Source organism: Sus scrofa, chromosome 18, assembly GCF_000003025.6.
Source record: "Sus scrofa isolate TJ Tabasco breed Duroc chromosome 18, Sscrofa11.1, whole genome shotgun sequence".
NCBI lineage: Eukaryota > Metazoa > Chordata > Mammalia > Artiodactyla > Suidae > Sus > Sus scrofa.
In genome coordinates, this window is record NC_010460.4 from 4,463,881 (window position 1) to 4,485,645 (window position 21,765).

The 21,765-nt window shown below is 48.6% G+C and overlaps 1 long non-coding RNA gene across 2 annotated transcripts in view; it reads right to left on the reverse strand.

Annotated features, from left to right (window-relative positions):
* Positions 1-21,765, reverse strand: part of LOC102158878 — a 124,304-nt gene that overhangs the window by 9,818 nt on the left and 92,721 nt on the right. For both annotated transcript variants that reach the window (XR_002340467.1, XR_002340466.1), the window contains exons 5-6: positions 16,033-16,179; positions 15,035-15,251 (exon numbers count right to left, since the gene is read on the reverse strand). This is a non-coding gene — a long non-coding RNA (uncharacterized LOC102158878). The remainder of the gene's footprint in view (positions 1-15,034; positions 15,252-16,032; positions 16,180-21,765) is intronic.

Sequence of the window (21,765 nt, forward strand, 5' to 3'; positions counted from 1 at the left end):
TCACCCTGATACCAAAACCAGACAAAGATACCACAAAAAAAGAAAACTACAGGCCAACTTCACTGATGAACATCGATGCAAAAATCCTCAACAAAATACTAGCAAACCGCATCCAACAATACATTAAAAGGATTGTGCATCATGATCAAGTGGGGTTTACCCCAGCAGTGCAAGGGTTTTTCAATATCTGCAAATCCATCAGTGTGATACACCACTTTAACACACTGAGGAATAAAAACCACATGATCCTCTCAGTAGATGTGGAAAAAGCCCTTGACAAAATCCAACACCCATTTCTGATAAAAACCCTTCAGAAAGTGGGCATAGCGGGAACCTACCTCAACATCATAAAGGCCTTCTATGACAAACCCACAGCGAACATCCTTCTCAATGGTGAAACGCTGAAAGAATTCCCGCTGAGATCAGGATCAAGACAAGGATGTCCACTCTCGCCACTACTCTTCAACATAGTCTTGGAAGTCCTAGCACGGCAATCAGAGAAGTAAAAGAAATCAAAGGAATCCAAATTGGAAAGGAAGAAGTAAAACTATCACTATTTGCAGATGACATGATACTACAGCTAGAGAATCCTAAAGACTCTACCAGAAAACTGTTTGAGCTCATCCACGAATGTGGCAAAGTCACCGGATACAAACTTAATACACAGAAATGGATGGCATTTCCATACTCTCACAATGAAAGAGCAGCAAGAGCAATTAGGGAGGCAATCCTGTTTGCCATTGCATCCAAAAGAATAAAATACCTAGGAGTAAACCTACCTAAAGAGACAAAAGACCTGTCCTCTGAAAACTATAAGATACTGATGCAAGAAATCAAAGATGACACAAATAGATGGAAAGAGATACCATGCTTGGGGATTGGAAGAGTTAATATTATCAAAATGACTATACTACCCAAGGCAATCTACAGATTCCATGCAGTCCCTATCAAATGACCAAGGACATTTTTCACAGAACGTGAACAAAATATTTTAAAGTTTGTTTGGAAGCACAAAAGGCCCAGAATAGCCAAAGGCCTCCTGAACAGGAAACATGGAGCTGGAGGAATCAGGCTCCCGGACTTCAGACTATACGACAAAGCAACAGTCATCAAAACCGTATGGTACTGGCACAAAGACAGAAATAGAGATCAGTGGAACAGGATAGAAAGCCCAGAATGAAGCCCACGCACCTACAGCCAACTCATCTATGACAAAGGAGGCAAGGATATACAATGCAGAAAGGACAGCTTGTTCAATAAGTGGTGCTGGGAAAACTGGACAGCCACATGGAAAAGAATGAAACTGGATCACTCCCTAACCCCATACACGAAAATAACCTCAAAATGGATGAGAGACCTAGATAGAAGACCAGACACTATAAAACGCTTAGAGGACAACATAGGCCAGACACTCTCTGACATAAAGGACAGCGGCATCTTCTCAGACCCACCTCTTAGAGTATTGACAATAAAAACAGAAAGAAACAAATGGGAGCTAATCAAACTTCAAAGTTTCTGCACAGCAAAGGAAACCCTAAGCAAAACTAAAAGACAACCGACAGAATGGGAGAAAATCTCTACAAATGAATCAACTGACAAGGGCTTCATCTCCAAAAATGTATAAACACCTTCTGCAGCTCCATTCCAAAAAAAAAAAAAAAACCAAACAACCCCCTCAATAAGTGGGCAGAAGATCTAAACAGACACTTCTCCAAAGAAGACATACGGATGGCCAAAACACACATGAAAAGATGTTCAACACCACTCATTATTAGAGAAATGCAGATCAAAACCACGAAGAGGTACCACTGTACACCAGCCAGAATGGCCAGCATCCAAAAGTCTCCAAACAATAAGTGCTGGAGAGGGTGTGGAGAAAAGGGAACCCTAGCACACTCTGGGTGGGAGTGTCAATTGGTGCAACCACGGTGGAAAGCAGTATGGAGATGCCTCAGAAAACTAAACATAGAACTACCACTGGATCCAGCAATCCCACTCCTGGGCATCTATCCAGAGAAAACCAGGACTCACAAAGACACATGTACTCTGATGTTCATTGCGGCACTATTCCCAATAGCCAAGACATGGAAACAACCTAAATGTCCATCGACAGAGGACTGGATCCAGAATATGTGGTACATACACACAATGGAATATTACTCAGCCATTAAATGGAACAAAATACCAGCATTGGTAGCCACATGGATGAACCTAGAAATTATCCTGCTACGTGAATTCAGCCATACAAGGAGATACCAATATCAAATACTTTCACTGACATGTGGAATCTGAAAAAAGGACAGACAGAACTTCTTTGCAGAGCAGATGCTGACTCTCAGACATTGAAAAACTTATGGTCTCTGGAGGAGACCGTTTGGGGGGTGGGGGATGTGCTTGGGCTGTGGGATGGAAATCCTATGAAACTGGATTGTGATGATCATTATACAACTACAGAGGTGATAAATTCATTGAGTAATAAAAAATAATAATAATAATAAAAAGAAACTTGTAGTTTGGCTATGATGGAACAGTGTACTTTTGCACCAAATTTCTCTAAAACAATTTGAGGACTTTGCCATGTGTTGGGCACCATTGGCCTTCCTTAAGGAGCCTTTCCTCATGGACTCATGACTGTCGCTCCCTGACTTTGTTCCCTGCTTTTGGTTTCCATTCTCACGGCCGGGTTCGGCGGCACAGGTGACCTGCCTGCTCCTCCTCAGACTCCCAGAGGCTGGCACTTGGCTGAGATGACAGCACTTTCCTCACTGGCTAAGACAGTCCACCACCGCTCCGCCCCCTGAGCTGTGATGCAAGTTCCCCATCACAACCTCCTGGCCCACCTCCGCATTTCGAAGGGCCAGGCTACCCTGACCCCAACACACACCTCTCTCTCACTCAGCTCCCTTGCACATGCCCTAGAGCAACCCTAGACACAATCACGTTGAGCTAGAAGTCCACTCTAGAATAGGTCCATTTCTAGAATCTAGCCCCCAAAATGCAACGACTTTGCCCAAGTTCACATACCCCCGAGGGTGGCAGATTGCGGGTTTTGTGTTGTTTTGTTTTTGCTTTTTAGGGCTGCACCCACAGCCAATGGAGTTTCCCAGGCTAGAGGTCAAATTAGCCACCAGCCTACACCACAGCCACAGCGATGTGGGATCTGAGCCACACCTACGACCTACACCACAGCTCATGGCAACATGGGATCCTTTAACCCACGGAGCAAGGCCAGGGATCAAAATAGCTTCCTCGTGGATACTCGTCGGGTTCATTTCCACTGCACCACAATGGGAACTCCCATACCCTAGGAATCTTAGCAGGTGTGTTGAGATCAAAGATATCTTTAAGAATTATTATGCGTCTTGCTTCACTTTTTATATCAAAAGGGAAAAAAACAACTCTCCTGGCTGAGATTATCTGCATCGGAAAACAGCCTGTCTTTCCATAACACTTTGAATAATTAAGACATGGTAGATAAGCACATTAACGTTCCTTCAGGCCATAAGGCACCAATGAGGAGAGAGATGATTTTTTTTTTTTGAGATCATCAAAGGATTTTAAAATTAGAAAGAACACTATTCCTGAAAACTGACTTTCGAGCTGATAGAGTTAAATCTTGACTTGATGTTGCTTGTTGAGCTTAGAGCTGACGTTCCAGATGGAGGTATTATATCTCACTTGGAATTTGCACTGAGACAACACCAATCAGCCGTCTTGGGTGTCAAGCAGTGGGGACACCAGAGGGTGGGGGCAGCCGGCAGTTGGCACACAGGTCTGGAGCAGATCTGCTGTGTTCAGGACACACAGCCTTTGTAAGTGTAAGCCTCTGGTAAGTCAATAACCTCTCTCAGTTTCCTCCTCTGTGACACGGGGATAATAACAGCACTGACTTCATAGTTGCTCGGAATTGCTGCCACGGGACTGGTACAGCTTTTAGTGCTGACTGTATTTGTTTAATGAAATCAATAAAGAAGGGCAGCCGTGACACGAGTAGAAGGAAAGCAGAAGGGAGAGTCAAGCGAGACAATTTCTAGTCCTAGCCCTTTTTCAGGAAACTGAGCAGCTTGGCACAAGTCCCTGGATCTTTGGGGGCCTTGCTCCTCCCGTCTGTAAAATAAGGAACTTGAACTGCAAAACCTTGACGATTTCTTGTTGCTTGTCAAAAGAGGCAACTCCAGCGACTCTTCCGGATGGCATCATGCGAAACTAAAAGATGCATCGAAAAGCCCACACATGTTCTAGCCAGAGAAAATCTGATTCCAGAGCTGAGGCCTAATCAGAACAGCAGATAGAAGGAAAGACATGAAGCTGCGATGTAGTTATTTATTTTTCATACCTCCTGGAGAAATTCCGTGAATAAAGAGATTGTCGCCACCGAGGCGTCTCCGTGGCCTCGCTGATACTGAATGTCTGCAGCCCGTATCAAGGGAGTGCTCGTGCGGCGTCTGGGGAATTGAGAGTCTGGTGGTAACTTCTGCTTTGGGGGAATAAGAACGTTCTTGTGTCTGTTTTTACTCCAAGTATTCGTTTCTCGTCCTGTAGCTTGTTTAAATACACCGGAAGCCTCGAGTGGGGCAGGGGGCCCACCACGTCCTTCAGAGGAAACAGGGGACGGGGCAGGCTTGTTTCCGTGAGCACTGCTGCAGCCCCGAGAGCCAGGGAGCTTGTCAGGCTGGACGCACAGGAGGGTGAGTTAGCCTCCACTGCTCTGCGGTTCCTACTGTCCGACGGAAGATGTGTAAACACGGCTGCTCTAAGCGCTGGGATCACACCGGAATGTCAAGAAGAAGACCTGCCATCTCCTCTCTCTCAATGAAAAACTCCAGTCTTGAAAAACAAGGCAAGTTGCCCTTGTTTTTCAAGGACTATTGAAATTCCTTCAAGAAAGAAGGCCATAAAAATGAAGGTCGCACCCAAGGTGGAGAAGCGGTGGGTCGGGGACCCCGAAGCTTCTTTGGGCCTGATTTAAAGGCACTGCTCTCCCACGCCACCTCCTCACCTCCAGCAGTGCCTTCGACACAGAGGCAGCATTTCCCCTGTCATCGCGCCCCCAGGAGAGGTGCTTCAACGTCCACTAGCGTGGAGCCTGAGCTCCCCTGCTTCTGACGGCGCCCAAAGCAAATCTGATACAGAGATGGTTGGGGTACCAGTTGAGAAGCCACCCTAAATCATTGCTGAAATAAAAAGTAAACACCACTGCTTGAAAAATAAAAGCTACTTTCAAAAAGACATGGAAGAAACTTATGCGCATATTACTAAGAGAACGAATCTGAAAAGATTCCATACTGTGTGAGTCTGTTTGACATCCAGGAAAAAGACAAAACTGTGGTGACAGGAGAAAGATGCACGGTTCCCAGGGGTGCGAGGGGTGGTAGAGAGAGCACGGAAGATTTTTTGGAGGAGGTGAAACCTCTCCATCTGCAACTGTAAGAGCGGACACCTGTCACGGTACATTTGTCAAAACGCACAGAATGCACAACAAGGTCCTGCTGCGCAGCACCGGGAACTACAGTCAATATCCCGACATAAACTGTAATAGAGAAGCGTGTGTGTGTGTGTGTGTGTGTGTATCACTTTACTACGCAGCAGAAATTAACACAACATTGTAAATCAACTATACTACACCAAGAAGAGAAAACGCATAGAATGCACAACACCAGGCGTGAACCTTTACATAAGCTAAGAACACAGATTCATCAGCTTAACAGACGTGCCACTCATACAGGGGCTGCTGATGGTGGGGAGGCTGTGCTTGTGGCAGGGGTGGGGTGGGGGATATACAGGAACTTTGCACTTTCTGATCAATCTTGCTGTGAACCTAAAACTACTCTAAAAGATAAGTCTGTTTTTAAATGTGCACATGGCCACTGCTAGAGTGAACTCCACCTTCCGCCGGAGATCATAAAGCAGCTGGTGGGAGAAACCAAGCAGTGCAAGTTGGTTCTGATCTTAATCAGGACAGCTAATGAGCTTCCCATTTTGCATCTGAACACAGTCCCTCCTTCGGGATACTGTCGTCTAGAACCCCCACTGTTATCGTGGTGGCGGTGTTAAAAGCAAACGAAGTGTTTTCCCTCTGATTTCATACTGACTGAAGAGTGCAGTAAGTTCTGGACGTATCTAAGGGCAAAGCCAAACCTGAGAAGGGATAGACGCGAGAAAGGAAAGAACTTTCCTACATAAGAAAGGGAACATCCCCGTGGCTGGGATGGAGCAAAGGTCCAAAGAAAGGAAGGCACAACGTAGCCACGTTGCTAAGGAAGAGGGGATGGGACGGCTGGCTTACGGATATGAATGCAAACGAAGATGTCTGCAGATGTCTTAATGAAAGTTTGTTTTGTTTTGTTTTTTGTCTTTTTTTTTTTTGCTATTTCTTGGGCCTCTCCCTCGACATATGGAGGTTCCCAGGCTAGGGGTTGAATCGGAGCTGTGGCCGCCAGCCTACGCCAGAGCCACAGCAACGCGGGATCCGAGCCGTGTCTGCGACCTACACCACAGCTCACAGCAACGATGGATTGTTAACCCACTGAGCAAGGGCAGGGACCGAACCCGCAACCCCATGGTCCTAGTCGGATTCGTTAATCACTGTGCCACGACGGGAACTCCTTAATGAAAGTTTTATTTCAGCATCTCTGAAACTGCTTAAGGAAGAACATTCACATTTTTGCTATAAGAGAGTGCCAAATTCTTAGCCTGCTGGGGACACCCACATCACCTATCCGGTTCTTACCTGCCTCAGTGGTTATGTAGGTTTCTTGTGTGGTTTTGTTTTAAATCTCAAGTTTTCAAACAACTTTAAGCCTCAAGTCCAACCTTAATTAAACCTACTGAAGAGCAAAGGAAAATAGGCTTTAAAGGTCCCCTGTTTGGCTCATAAAATCTCAGCACAACAAACCAAGAAATACTCAATTATTCCTAGGACGCCATAAACATTTTATGGCTCAACCCTAGGACTCTTCTAAAGTCTCTGGAAGGCACGGCTGTCTGGTCCGCATCCTCCTCCCCCTCCCCTCCTGCATTTGATCTTTTTTATGTGCTTGAGAAAGGAGTTTGCTTTTCTGTTTCCTCTCCCTCCCTCTGCTCCAGTGCTTTGGAGAAGGGAGGTGGGGGAGCGGAGGAAAGACTGCTCTCAGAACTGGCTATGGTTTGCCACCTTGCTCAGCTTTCTCTTTTCTATAATGAAACAGAAAACATCATGACCTTCCCCTCAGGTCGAACCCAAAGTGACGGAGGAACTTCCACACACCTGGGGGACTTGCGCCCAGTGGCTCCCAAACAGGCAGCATCGTCGCCCCCAAGGAGAAGGGTTGGTCTGAGCCCCGCTCCAGGCTCCAGCTGCCAGGTTGGAGTGGTTTTCTCCCCACCTCTACAGGCAGTTCTCTTCCAGCCACCCCCAGCGCCACCCCCACCCCGTCAAAGCCTTGGATCAAATTCAACATTCAAGTAGCAAGAGGAGGTCAAAGCTGCTAATGACTTGGGCTGACCCTGAGCCTCAGTTCCACTTACTGGGTTTCTTGTCCGTAAGTAAAACTAGCTGTTGGCCTCTGTGTCTGTCACTGTTCACGCCTTGACTTGTGTCATCCATGTCACCCTCCCAAGGACCCTGTGGGGTGGGTGGGTCATGACCCCAGTTTGCAGAGGAGATCATCAAGGCACAGAGTGGTTCTCGTCCTCCTGCGGTGTCCAGATCCAGTAACTAGGTCTCTTCTCATTCCCACTCCCTCACCTGAGACTTCATGCCTCTCTGAGGTCTGCTCCTCCCATCACTCCCCTTCTGGGGAACAGAAGTTTCCCCAAGCCGTCCGGAGCCCGCTGGACCTGATGCCAGCTCTCTTCCCATCTCCAAATGCTGTATGGTCCGGGCTCACTAACAGCTGCGCCAGGCATCTTCCAGAGCAATTGCATCACCTCAGTTAAATATCCTGATGCCCATGATCCCCACCCCCCATGGTGCCCAGCGATGCGGCCACTTTCCTGAATGGACTTGGCATGACTTGCAAGCACACTGATAAGGACTGCATTAGGAACAGCCCCAACATAAGGAAGTCCCTCCACCTCCTACTCCAAAAGTTACCCTCCACTCTTTCTAAGCACCGACAGAGACCCCCAGAGACTCCCTCCACACTCACCTCGAGCAAGCCGAGCCTCCCCATGGTGGTAGGAAACTGATTGATTGTATGGGGCCCCAAACGGTGCTACAGCTAGATGGGCCTCTGCCTTCTCTGGGGGCCTGCCGCCTTGACACTTCCCCCTGTCAACCAAGAGTGCTGTCATCAGGAATCGACATCCTGTGGAAGTGGCTCCTCTCAAATTAAAATCCAAAGGAGAAAATTTACAGGCAAACAACTTCTCACTATGTCCAGTGAGCGATGGGAGCTGTGATCTCCTATGAGAGAGGAGCACACCTCGTGCCCAGATCTTGGCCTCTAAGTATCATTCTCCACTCTCCTAAGAAGTCAGTGGTCCTTGGAGACATGGCAGATTCCAGGTTGGGGCCAAAAAGTACAAGATGACATCTGATTGTACCAGAAATAGGAAGTAAGCAAAACTGATGGGACACATCAAAAGAAAACGATGAGCTTACAAAGAGGCCCTCACTGACCACACGTGGAACAACTTGAACATGAGAATAAATACCATTAATAAGATGGATGACATTGGAAACCCAGAGTCTTACTGATACAGTAAAATAAATTGATAAGAAATGAGATATTTTCACAAAGTCCTTCACCACAAAGTACTTATTAATTATCAAGACCAAAAAAAGGCAATTTTACATGAAGAAATACCACCTTCATCAAATGATCAAAGTGAACATAATTCATTAAAGGACAAATTGGAATTATCACCTGACAGCATGTAAAGGAAAAAAAGCACAGCCTTTCTGTGATACAATTAGATTCAGGCAGGCATCTTTGACAGGAATCAGGAAACCCTGGATGAAGCCAAATCAAGGGGCATTCTTTGGAATAAGTGGCCTAAAATCTCCACAAATGACAAGGACCTAAAATCAAGGAAGGAATGAAGCACCCTTCTGGATTAAGGCCAGGTGACAAGTCAGGTGTGATTCTGAATTGGGTCCTTTAGCTATAAAGGAAACCGTTGGAACCTTAAGGGAAATGAGAATGAGGCCTTTGCATCAGATGGCAGTGGCCCAGGAGTTACTACTTTTGAAATGCTGATGGTTGTGCTGCAGCTACAGAGGAAACTGTCCTCGTTTGTAGCGAAAGCACATTAACTAGAAGCAGATGTCCCATCAATAGTCTCTCTGCAGTGGTTGCAACGTTTCGGTATATTTGAAATTTTTTTCAAAAAAATTTTAAATTAAAAGTTAAGCGTGGAGTTCCCATTGTGGTGCAGAGGAAATGAATCTGACTAGGGAGCCATGAGGACACAGGTTCGATCCCTGGCCTCGCTCAGTGGGTTAAGGATCCAACATTGCCGTGAGCTGTGGTGGAGGTCGCTGATGCGGCTCGGATCCCTCGTTGCTGTGGCTGTGGTGTAGGCCGGCGGCTACAGCTCTGATTCCACCCCTAGCCTGGGAACCTCCATATTCTGCTGGTGGGTCCCTAAAAGCAAATAAGTACATAACAAATTTTTTAAAAATTAAGCTTAACTACGATAAAGAATAGGAATAAAATGTCTAACTTTCCAACCAGCTGAGGAAAAACGCCAGATTTGTTTTCAAGAAGGTAATACGGGGATGGGAGAAGAAAAACCAGCCAAAGTCAGGAGAGCATCAAGCACAAAATAAGACTGTCAATTCAGTTCCACTGAAATGAACATACAGAAGAAATGTAATTGGATCAAGCCTCCCAGATAAAATATATACGGTCACTGGGTCTGAGACACGTAACACTTAGCCATGCGAAACTGCCAAGACACATTTCCGAGCTGGGAGACTGCAAATAATGCCAGAGGGAAAAAATGGGACAAATACCTCGCAAGAGAAAGCTGATGTTTCATCACTAATATCACGCAAAGTATATTCGATGTGAGGGATGTAACTACAGGATTACAAAAGAGAGGAATCACCAGGGAACTATAGCAATCCGGAGCTGCTATGACTCCGACACAGCTTCAAACTGAATAAATTAAAAACGGAAAGGGTAACATGGGACATGCAACCCTCTGAAGTAACAGCGGTTTTCATACCTCTCCCAGTGACTGGCCAACCAAACCTTTAAAGCATTAAGGATACAGGACATTTACACAACAAAGTTGCAAGCTTGTTCCAAAAAAATACGCAGAACATTGCACCTAAAAATTCTTGTAAAAAATAATCTAAATCCAATTAATTTTTAATTGGTCACATAGTGAAATGCAGAGAAGCAAATCTTAATAAACACCAAAGAATCAGTATTATACAGAGCCACGAATTTTGAATCCGGTGATATACTGCCCTTCCCTCCAATCCAGGACCAAAAGCATCCAGTCTTAAAATTCAACAAGAAGAAACTTTTTTTTTTTTTTCTTTTTCTTTTTAAAGCGGCACCTACCTACCTGCGTCATATGGAAATTCCCAGGCTAGGGGTTCGAACTTCAAGAGGCATCCTTCTGATGCTGAGCCAATCCCATCAAAGTATCTGCCTTGCACACCATAAAATAACTCAGTGGTGGAACCAGCCCGGGTCTCTAAGTGGCCCTCCGATCTCTCTGCTGGACTGGCTTTGCAGTCATGTCCATGCCTGGTTATCCCAGATCAACCAAAATCCTTGAAAGCCACGGCACCACGCCCACCCACCTGTGCGCCTTCTCTCCCGGGGCCCTGTGACTTCTCAGGCCATGGGGTCCTGCCTGCAGCTTTGCCCATCTGCACCCATCGCTTTAGCTAAGAAATATCCTCTAAGTACGGGAACAGCCTTCAGTGTAGACGTGTGGCTGAGTCAGTCCTTCACCCTGAGTTGTGACTTTGAGAGAAAAGAAGCAATTAGCCAGAGAGAGCAGGGGTGTGTGTGCGGATGTGGGAGGGTGTGAGTATGCACATGCCAGGGTGCAAGGGAGCAGCATGGAGACCCCCAAAGAGCAGCCTGCAGCCGTGGGTGCCAGGGCTGGGCAAATTCCAGCAAGTGTGAAAGAAACACAAAAACAGGAATGGCAGCAGAAATGGGACAATGGGCCAAGTATCCCTCACTGACAAACTTCTTCAATAAATGGGGAGCCGAAGAGCGTGGGCTTCTCCCAGTGGTGTCTTCAGTTCCCTGGCCATGGTCTCTGCAGAAGGGACAGGTGCATTCTGTGCCTCGAGAGCAGAGCCGGCCGATGGGGGCACCGGGCTGGGCGCCGGGCCTGTCCCAGCGGGATGTGAAAGCCTCCTTTGCCCCCACGCCCTCCTCCTCGTCACCGGGATGCTGTGGACGGTGGAGCCGGAAGCTACCTCCTGCCCTGAGTTCTCTGGGACCCAAGTCTCCGGTGGCTCCAGCATTGAACATGAAGACAGCCAATTTTCCAAGTCCTCGAAAGAAGGATTCCCCCCGTGGCTCAGTGGGTTAAGGATCTGGTGTTGTCGCTGCTGGGGTGTGTGTTTGATACCTGGCCCGGGAATTTCCACACGCCCCGGGTGTGGCCAAAACAAAAACAAAGTCCTTGAAAGAAAATATGGCGGAGGGAAGGTAAAAAAACAAAAACCAAACTACGCAAAACTCTCAGTTTTTCTGCCTAGAACATGGGCTTGCACTTTTACAGCGCTCAGCACCTCAAGAACTCTTGTCCTGCTTCGAGCTGTAGGTTGATCCCTCTTGCATCTGGCAGAAGAGGCGTTTTTATGTTGAGACGGGCACGTCATAAACTGGCAATCCATGAGTTGGCTGCTAAAACAGGATGGAAGCAGATATTCAGGAGTTGGTGCCAATTTGTCGACACTATTTTTAGAAGGAGAAAAAAGCACCAGCAAAATTGTTAATGAGGTCGTTTTCGAACACGGAGACACCTGATAAACACTGCCACGCTGGACAGAGGCTGCAATTTCCCGCAAACATCAGTTGGACACAGGAAACTGAACGCCGAATGGATAGCATTTCCAATTAATCTTCCAACTACTCAGAAGGTGACAACTGGATTTTTATCTGTACGGCATTTTCAAGGTAACACGAGCCAGTGCTCACTTAATTTGCTCTTGGCTTCGGAAGGGTAGACCAATATGATAAACACACCACACCGAACAAGGATTTGGCGGAATATTAATTGGCTTGCTTGGCCCACCTCGTCCTGTCTGCCAGGGACAACAGGCAGCCTGCACCAATGGGGACCCTTCAGGCAAAGGCAGGGAGCTCATTACTCAGAGAGGCGATTGAGTCAACACTTCCCCAAGGCTCTCGTGGGCGTATAACGCCGAGTGTCCTGTATCCCTGAAGGATAAATGGCAGCTCAAGTCTCCAGTATAGGAATGAGGGCTAAATAATAGGACCTCTTCTGTTGTAATGAGCTCATCTCCCTGTCCACATACACTGGCGGCTCTCAGCCTCGACACCTGGCTGTGTACATGCCGAGGTCATAGTTCACCTTGGTTCACAGGCTGAGGGTGGCTGGGAGGGTGACAGGTCACGGGACAAGGGTCCAGTGACGTCTGATCCAGCTTCCTCCTGCAGTCTCCTCCTCGGGAAGTCTATAAAGTCCAGGGCGATCAAGAGGATACTGAGAAACGTGATCACGACAAATATTTCTTTATTATTTTAAAAGAATCCTCTTTTTCTTTAAATCACAGTTATCTTTTTTTTTTTTTCCTGGCCCCTCAGCACCATCCTATGATAGAAAATAAGACAACTATTATCTATGCATCATGTGGACAAGGAAAGTGGAATTCTGCCACACTTGGCTCGCTATTTGATTTTCAGTTCCTTTGAGCTACGGGCTGTTCATATCCCAATTTTATTTATTTTTTAAATGTATGTGGCTGGGCCTGTGGCATGCAGAAACTCCACAGCCAGGGATGCAACCAGAGCCACAGCAGTGACAAAAGTCAAGCCATGCACCACTAAGCCACCAGGGACTCCTGTATCCCCATTTTAAAGATGAGCGAACTGAGGTCCAGGTTGATAAAGCAACACAACGGAGGGCAGACCATAAGCGGCCAAGCCAGGGCTTAGATGAGGCGTCTGACCTCCCTAACTACCATCGTCCAGCTGCTCAAGCAGGTGGCCTCGCCAAAGGGCTGCCCAAGTTGGCCCTGTGACACTGACTCCAGTTTTCTCACCTGAGTCTGTCCCGTTGCCACACAGATGAAATATTTAGAGGCAAAGAGTCAGTCGGCCTCTGGGGTGCCTCCAGACGGGCTGTGGGGAGAGGACGGCCTGAGGACTTGCGGATTTTCATCCGTCCATTCTTCTTTCCGTTAGGTCCCCTGGGAGCTGGCCCGCTGGACACCGTGAGACCCTCTGCAGTGCGGCCAGAGCCCTTCAGTGCAGTTTCCCGACCACATGGGGTCTGGGAGGGGAGCCGTGTCGCCCACCTCGGTGGCCTCCGCAGGGTCCCACCCCGTGAAGCGCTTAATCACGTTCACTGTGTGAGCTGGAGGGGGTGGAAGGAAAATTTTCGAGTTCTTGAAATTTCTAAATTCCATGCCTAGATGCTCCACCTGCACGACCTCAGTAACTTTATTCATCGCCTAGAAACACCTGCAATAATTCTTCAAAAGCAGCCGTTACCCTCACTGAGCCAGGAAAAAACGCTGTTTATTTGCCGTACGTTCCAATCCACTGTGCTTAAGTATGAGGATGGCTTGTGGTACCAACACCCGCTCACCCAGCAAATGGGTAGGACTGGTCTTTTGCAACATACGATTTTAAATATCTAAGAGGCTGTAGTAATCGCACACTCCATCACCTCAGTGGAACAACTCAGATTTGATTTTTCATTGATCCTCCAAGCCAGAGAAGCATCCCTCCAGACTTGGGTCAGAAGTCCTGGCTCCCCGTAACCTGCAGAATCAGCCAGGACAAGTTCCCTGGTATGCTGAAACCTCAGTTTGTTTGTAAAGTGGAAATGATTAAACGAGTGTAGGAAATTGTTTTACTAAACTTTGAGCACTAAAAACTGGCTTCCCCAGAGGATGACAGCAACAACAACAGACACTGGACTCTCCATGCGCTGAGCTGACTGTGCGGTTTACCTGTTCATCACCAGCCACACCCGCTTCTCGATTTCAGAGCTTCATGCCCAGAGGTCTGCAATAATCAGCAAATCAGACTCAACTGGGCTGCATCTTCAGAAAAGCCACAGGGGCAGCAGGGGCCATGCCGTTTCAGGAGGCCTGAGTCCTCCTGAGACTTTTTTGCTGTTGGGGTTCCCTTCTCCCAACTGTCAAATGGGGAAAAAATACCTCTCTTTAGGGTAACCGAGCCGGACGCTATGGGGCCTTCCAGAACAGATCCCGCCCCCGCCCCCAGGTCCTCTGCCTGCCTTTGGTCTGTAGAAAAACTTTAGTCCAAAAAAATCAAACTTAATCAGAGACCTGAGAAAATGCAAAGCGAAAGGAAAAACAGTCCAGCAAGACAAAATAATAATACTTTAGCCACTCAACAAAGTCAAGGACCTTACATTCTTTCTCAAAGACCAGAGATACTATTCCGAGCCATGTCCTCGGAGCGGTTCACCCCCACCACGGGGAGGAAGCCAACCGTGTGCTGCCCACAAGCACGGAGACCCCAGACCAACTGGAACCAGAGGGGTGACGGCGCGGACTCCCCGTGACCTCACCACCCACCCATCAGAAGAACGCCCACGAGCTGGCCACGCCCTGCTCCTTGACACTGTGAGACTCCTCACCGCCCCCCCAAAAGTTCCGAGGGCCCTGGCCCGCTGTGGCCCCCCCTTCCTGGCAAAGCAATCAGGCCTGCCTTCTCTACTTCATCCAAAGCTCCGTCTCCGCGTTTCTATTGAGCACCAGCGAACAGAGGCCGAGTTCCGGCAAGATGACCGTTCTGAGGATCAAATGCCAAATACTTAGCGAGGAGCCTGCTTCCTAGACTGTGACTCCGAGGGAAAGGCTGCAGAGCCAGCCCGGAGAGGGGGACGGCGCCTTCCAGGAAGACCTTACCTGCCGCTTGCCGTTCCCGGAGCCGGGGGCTCTCCCCCACACGCTAGGACTTGAAGGGTCCCAAGGAACTCCCCTCGCCACTTTTGGGTGGGTGCTCAAGGCACCGGCCTGACTGGATGAAGGCGCCAGGATCCCAGGAAGGGCTACCTTGTTAACAGCCCCGCTCACTGTTTGATGTGTGTTGTTTTCATCCCATTATCAGTCAGTAGACAGCAGCCTGAAAAAATAAAACAAAAAGAGGGGTTTCCAAGGCAGCAGGGGAAAGAGGGCAGTTCTGAGAAAGGAAAGTGATGGAGGTGGAAGAAGAATCATTTTTGGAAGAAGCCAGGGCCGGAGCCAGTCAAAGTCCACTGAGCCCCGGGAGGGACAGAGTCTGTGTACAGCATTCGTGATGCCCCAGAGGCTGGCGGAGGGGCTGCGCTCTATGAAAGACAGTCCCTGTCAAACAGACCCCCACCCCGACGTGCCCTTCAAGGCCACGTGCGCCCCCAGGGTCCCCAGACAGCCTGCGCCCTCCCGCCCCTCACCCCAGTCCAGAGTCACCCCTCAGTGTTATCAGCACTTCCGTGCCTGTGCAAGTCTTGACCCCGCTCTGGACTGAACCTAAGAAAGTGGAGTCAGGAGTTCCCGTCATGGTGCAGTGGTTAACGAATCCAACTAGGAATCATGAGGTTGCGGGTTTGGTCCCTGCCCTTGCTCTGTGGGTTAAGGATCCGGTGTTGCTGTGAGCTGTGGTGTAGGTCGCAGACACGGCTCGGATCCCGCATTGCTGTGGCTCTGGCATAGGCTGGCAGCTACGGCTCCGATTGGACCCCTAGCCTGGGAACTTCCATATGCTGTGGGAGCGGCCCAAGAAATAGCAAAAAGACAAAAAAAAAAAAAAAAAAAAGAAAGAAAGTAGAGTCAGTGCAGGTTTGCTTCCTGGAAGATGCTGTGTGTCTGGTGCCTTAGGACTTGGCTGCACGACAGGACCAGCTGTCCTGGGACCCTCAACTCACCAAGCAGTTCAGACCTCCTCTCCCCGGAAGCCCGACCAGCAGGGCCAGTGTCATCTCGTCGAAAAGCAAGTCTCCTTTATCTTGGCATCTGAAGTTCATCAACGGATGCCTCCTCTCTTGCTTCTTCCTTTCTTTTCCACACTTGGCCTTAACGAGAGAGAGAGAGGGGGGAGGGGGGGAAGAGAGAGAGAGAGAGAGAGAGAGAGAGAGAGAGAGAGAACCAGGAAAAAACCAAGATTTATTTAGTCATAATTGCATTCCTATTATATCACTTACCCAATATGTTTGTCTTGTTGAACTGTAACACATCTAGGGAGTGAAAAACCCACAGGATATATAGCAAAGTGCCAGGCATGACAATGTGAATTAAGTCCGCATAATTTACCAGTTCTAATAAACCCTCTTTGATTTACGTGTGAGCGCTAATGCGTGCTGACATGCCCCTAATTTCTATTTTGTTATTTATGAAGTGCAGACCTGACAATTCACTAAATCACCATGAGCAATTCCTTTTAAAATCTGTTCCATTCGCCAGGCACAAATTATTTTGTGTGGAAGCACCGCCCTGGGTTTCAACACATCCAGGTTTGCGATGAGGAGAGAACAAGTCAGATGACTGCCTGACGACAGAAACGGAGGAGCCCTCGCCAAACCATGACTCCACCGTGACGGACCACGGTGTCCGAGGTTCCCTGCTTGTGTCACCCCACAAGTTCAAGAGGTTCACAGGGAGCTCCTGGCACCACAAGGGTCCCCATCAAAACTGGAACACGGGATTCTGGGAAATTCGGGGGGGGGGTGTTATTTGCAAAGGGGCAAACGATGAAGCTGAGGACAGAGTGTGGGGACCAGAGTGGTGGGTAAGGGGCCCAGGGCTGGCATCTGAAGGGCTGTGCCCACCTCCAGCAAGCTGGAGAAGACGTACAAGGCCCCAGAAGGCAAGGAAACCCGTAGGGCAGCTTCCCTCAGGAGGAGGGCTTCTTTGAGCCCGTCTTCCCCCTACTCCCGACCCCCACCCAGAGAGAAAGTAAAGAGAAGGAGGACCCTCCGTCCCTGCCCCAGCCTGGCCTCCTTCCAGGGCGTTCCATCAAGAACCGTCAGCAGGTAACAGGAACCACAGGCAACGGAGACGGGAGGCCCATGAGACGAGCCTGGGTCCTGGTGGAGGACCCCAGGCTAGGACCCCGAGGCAGGGTCACAGCTCAGCCCCAGACCTCAGGGCGGGCGGGCGAGCCCTGGGCTGGGAGCCGTGTGATCTGAACGTCCGTGGGAAACGTGGATGAGCCCCTGAGTCCTTGTGTTCTGAAGTGGAAGACTTTTCCCGTAGCCTCCCAGGCCTCCCCGCGGTCTCAAAAGCCTGACTCAAGAGTTACTGATTAGGAAATACTGGTACAGCCAAGAGCGAGTTAAACAGCCTCCAGGATGCCCGGCCTTGGCCTATGGACGTAGGCTAACCAGCTTTTCACAAATGATGTCGTCTTTTTTTAATGGCTTTTTTTTTTTTTTTTTAACTAATGGCTACTTTCTCGAGTTATATTGCATGCAGTGTTTCGTAGCTGGAACGGTCCCTAACACGGTCTTCCCCTCGTGAGCCGTCTTCACTGCACAGAGCAGGTCAGAGGCCACCAGATACCATCACTGGATGGCCTGAGTCCAGCCTCGATGACTCTGAAATGATCTGTGGAGAGAGAAGAATGCAGGCACCCCGCATCCTTCCCAACAGCCCTATTTTTTCCGAGCGACACCTATAAAACCCGTTGCCGTCCCCTCTCAAGGGAGGGCACGGTGTTGAGGTGTCAGCCTGCTGGGGCCTCCCCTGCCTGGCAAAGCAATAAAGCTGTTCTTTCTGCTTCACCCAAAACTCTGTCTCCGGGACTTAAAGGGTGCCCAGGTACAGAGGCCGGGTTTCGGCTACACGTCTAGTTGTTGGGCAGCGAGGCGCTTCGCTGTTGTTTACAATCCTCAGTGCTGCTAGGCGGGGTGGCACCAGGGCGAGCTTTTTGCTCCCTGTCCTGTGCCATGGCCGCTTTTCACACGCAAACAGTGTGCGGTTCGGTTCCCGGGGCCTTTTCACTCTCCTCCGGGACAGACGGGCTCCCTCCCTTCTCTCTTCTCCCAAAGGGACCAGCTGGTGCCGAATTTCATCTCAGTAAACACTGGCTCCTCGATTAAGGGATGAAGGACAAGTCTCCTTCCAAGTGACAACAACAACAACAACAACAACAAATCAGGAACTCTCTTAAAGGAGCAGTAGCATCTTTGCTTTTCACCACCGAGAGTAAAGTAACCCAATGTCAACGCCCGTACAACTTAGACAGTTTTTCTAACCCTGTTTTGGAAAGCGGTAAGAGTTTTTACTGTTGTTCTTTGCAAATAATGTGTGGACATTTTTGTGTGCCAAAGACAGTGCTTAAGAGATTTAAGGAGAACTCCTTAATTTAGTTTCTCAAAAAGACGAAGCTTTGCCTTTGCGGGTTCTCGGGTATTAACGGGGGGTTTTATACCCGCTTCTTTGGAAGGAATAAAGACAACCCTTGATCTATCGCCCAGTCTATGGAGCACAGAGTAGAGGATTCTGAGGATGGAAAAACATGCTTGCTTCCAAAAAGGGATTTAAAGCAGCAGGTCTGAACAGATGCCATTTTTCTGTAATCTTCAATACAAGGGATTAAGCCCAACAGTGAAGAAGAAAGTTTTTATAATCAGCTTTGCCTCCCAAAATACTAGTAAGTTCTGTGAATGAAATAAAAGTTGGAATTCACAAAATAATGGAGGAGTTTTGTTTTGTTTCTTTGCTTTTTAGGGCCGCAGCTGCAGCACATAGAAGTTCCCAGGCTAGCGGTCGAATGGGAGCTGTAGCTGCCGGCCTACACCACAGCCACAGCAACATGGGACCTGAGCTGTGTCTGCGACCTACACCACAGCGCACGGCAAGGCTGGATCCTTAACCCACCGAGCGAGGCCAGGGATTGAACCCATGTCCCCATGGATACTATTCAGGTTCATTAAACACTTAGCCACGACGGGAACGCCAACATAATGGAGATTTGATATTCATTTAAAGATAGCAAGGAGTCCCCTGGTGGCACAGCAGGTTAAGGATCTGGCATTGTCACTGCTGTGGCGCAGATGCGATCCCTGGCCTAGGAACTTCCACCTACCACAGCACAGCCCCCCAAATAACAATAATAAAATAAATATAGCCAAAATATGCCAAACTCAAGAATGCAAACGTTGTCACCCTCCCAGACACATGGGGGTTCTCCACATGCTCCCCTTACCTCCCCAAGGGTTTTATCCGAGCTTCACAAAGACGGCTTCTGCTCGTTCCTGACCTCAGCTCATCGTCTCTTTTCCCACAGCCAAGAAAATCTCCAACCTCTCTCTCTCAATATTATGCGACTTACGTTCCCCACCTCGATCAAAGGAGATGGAACTCAGTTGATTTACTCCCGTCTTCTCTGGATATTCAGGATTTAAAGCAAGCCCATTAAAATAGCAGACATGTGGCAGCCGCTTGAGGAAAGCCCATGAAATTTTCCATTAACTGTCTAGCTAGAACCATAGAAAGTTAGAGGTACAAAGACCCTTAGAAACCATCTCATTAAACCATGTACCAGGAGCATAAAAAAGAGTCACTCCAAGCATCCAAGTCCCTGCCAATGTCATTCTTCTCTCATTCATCTTATGGCTTCATCGCCCAGCGCTGCCCTGCCTGGGTTTAGTCTGTGACCTGGGTCTGTTCTCGGGCACAGTGTTTAGTGTTTTGCAAGCCTTGCGTCATGTTGGTATTGACCTTCACTCTCAGACATTCAAATCTACGTGTGTGCACAGACCAGGCACACACGGACACACACACACACAGGGGGGGACGGAAGGTGGTGGTGGGGGGGTCTTCTCATCTGGGGAAGGAGCAGGATTTGGGTCCAGACAGCAGTTTGCTGTGGAAAGAAGATTACATGTAATCCCCCACCTCTGACTCCCATGAACACAGAAGCCACCGCGTGACACACTCCAGTCGACTGTGGTTGCGTGTGACAGCCACCTCTTTGCAACAGCCCTCCCTCCTCCAGTCCAATCACTGTCAAAACCATGCCGACCAATGACCGACGTCCCCTGCCCCCGTGGGGGCTCAGGTTCCCCTCACAGCACCCCCCCCCACTCTGTCTTCCTGTGCGGCCAGAGGACCCACCTTTCACCTGCAGAAGTAAAATTAGTCAAAGGTGGACTTTTTTTTTTTTTTGTCTTTTGTCTTTTTAGGGCCACATCCATGGCATATGGAACTTCCCAGGCTAGGGATCTTATCAGAGCTATAGCCGCCGGCCTACACCACAGCCACAGCAACGCAGGATCCTTAACCCCCTGAACGGGGCCAGGGATCAAACCCACAACCTCATGTTTCCTAGTCAGATTCATTTCCGCTGCGCCACGATGGGAACAACAAAGGTGGATTTTTTTTTTTTTTTTTTTTGGCATTTGTGAGTCGTGCAGAAATTGGAAACTGTGACTGGAGAACATCTAATCGGGAAATTACGAGGCCCCCATGGCCTCTCCAAGGGTAGTGACAGCCTCTGAACCCTGACTATTGTCTCAGACGGAAAATGAGTCCAAACCCGCAAGCTCAGTAAGAGGTGGGGAGAGCACAGGAGGGCAGGCTCTGCCTCGGGCACGCTGCAGCGTGTATTCACCCACAGAAACAACTATGCACGAACTCTTGTCCAGGGACCAAGTGTCTTTACTTTCTAGATTATCTTCATGATGAGCTCCCATCTTTTGTGAAAGTATCATACAGAAGTTCCCGGGCCAGGACTGAACCCAAGCCCCAGCTGTAACCAGAGCTAGAGCAGTGACAATGCAGACCCTTAACCTGCTGAGTCACAAGGGAACTCTGAAATGCCAGCATTGACTTTTGGATGCTGGCCATTCTGGCTGGTGTCAGGTGGTACCTCATCGTGGTTTTGATTTGCATTTCTCTAATAACCAAAACCACAATGAGGTACCACCTGACACCAGCCAGAACGGCCATCATCCAAAAGTCTCCAAACAGTAAGTGCTGGAGAGGGTGTGGAGAAAAGGGAACCCTAGTACACTGTGGGTGGGAGTGTCAATTGGTGCAACCACTGTGGAAAGCAGTATGGAGATGCCTCCGAAAACTAAACATAGAGCTACCATTGGATCCAGCAATCCCACTCCTGGGCATCTATCCAGAGAAAACCACGACTCGCAAAGACACGTGTACTCCAATGTTCACTGCAGCACTGTTTGCAACAGCCAAGACATGGAAACAACCTAAATGTCCATCGACAGAGGAGTGGATCCAGAAGATGTGGTCCATATACACAAGGGAATATTACTCAGCCATTAGAAAGAACGAAATACCAGCATTTTTAGCAACATGGATGGCCTAGAAACTATCATGCTAAGTGAAGTCAGCCATACAATGAGACACCAACATCCAATGCTTTCACTGACATGTGGAATCTGAAAAAAGGACAGACGGAACTTCTTTGCAGAACAGATGCTGACTCACAGACATTGAAAAACTTATGGTCTCCGGAGGAGACAGTTTGGGGGGTGGGGGGATGTGCCTGGGCTGTGGGATGGAAATCCTGTGAAATCAGATTGTGATGATCATTATACAACTACAGATGTGATCAATTCATTTGAGTAATAAAAAAAAAAGAAAAAAAATGCCAGCGTTGACACCACTTCCTCAGGCTTAGAAGTATCTGT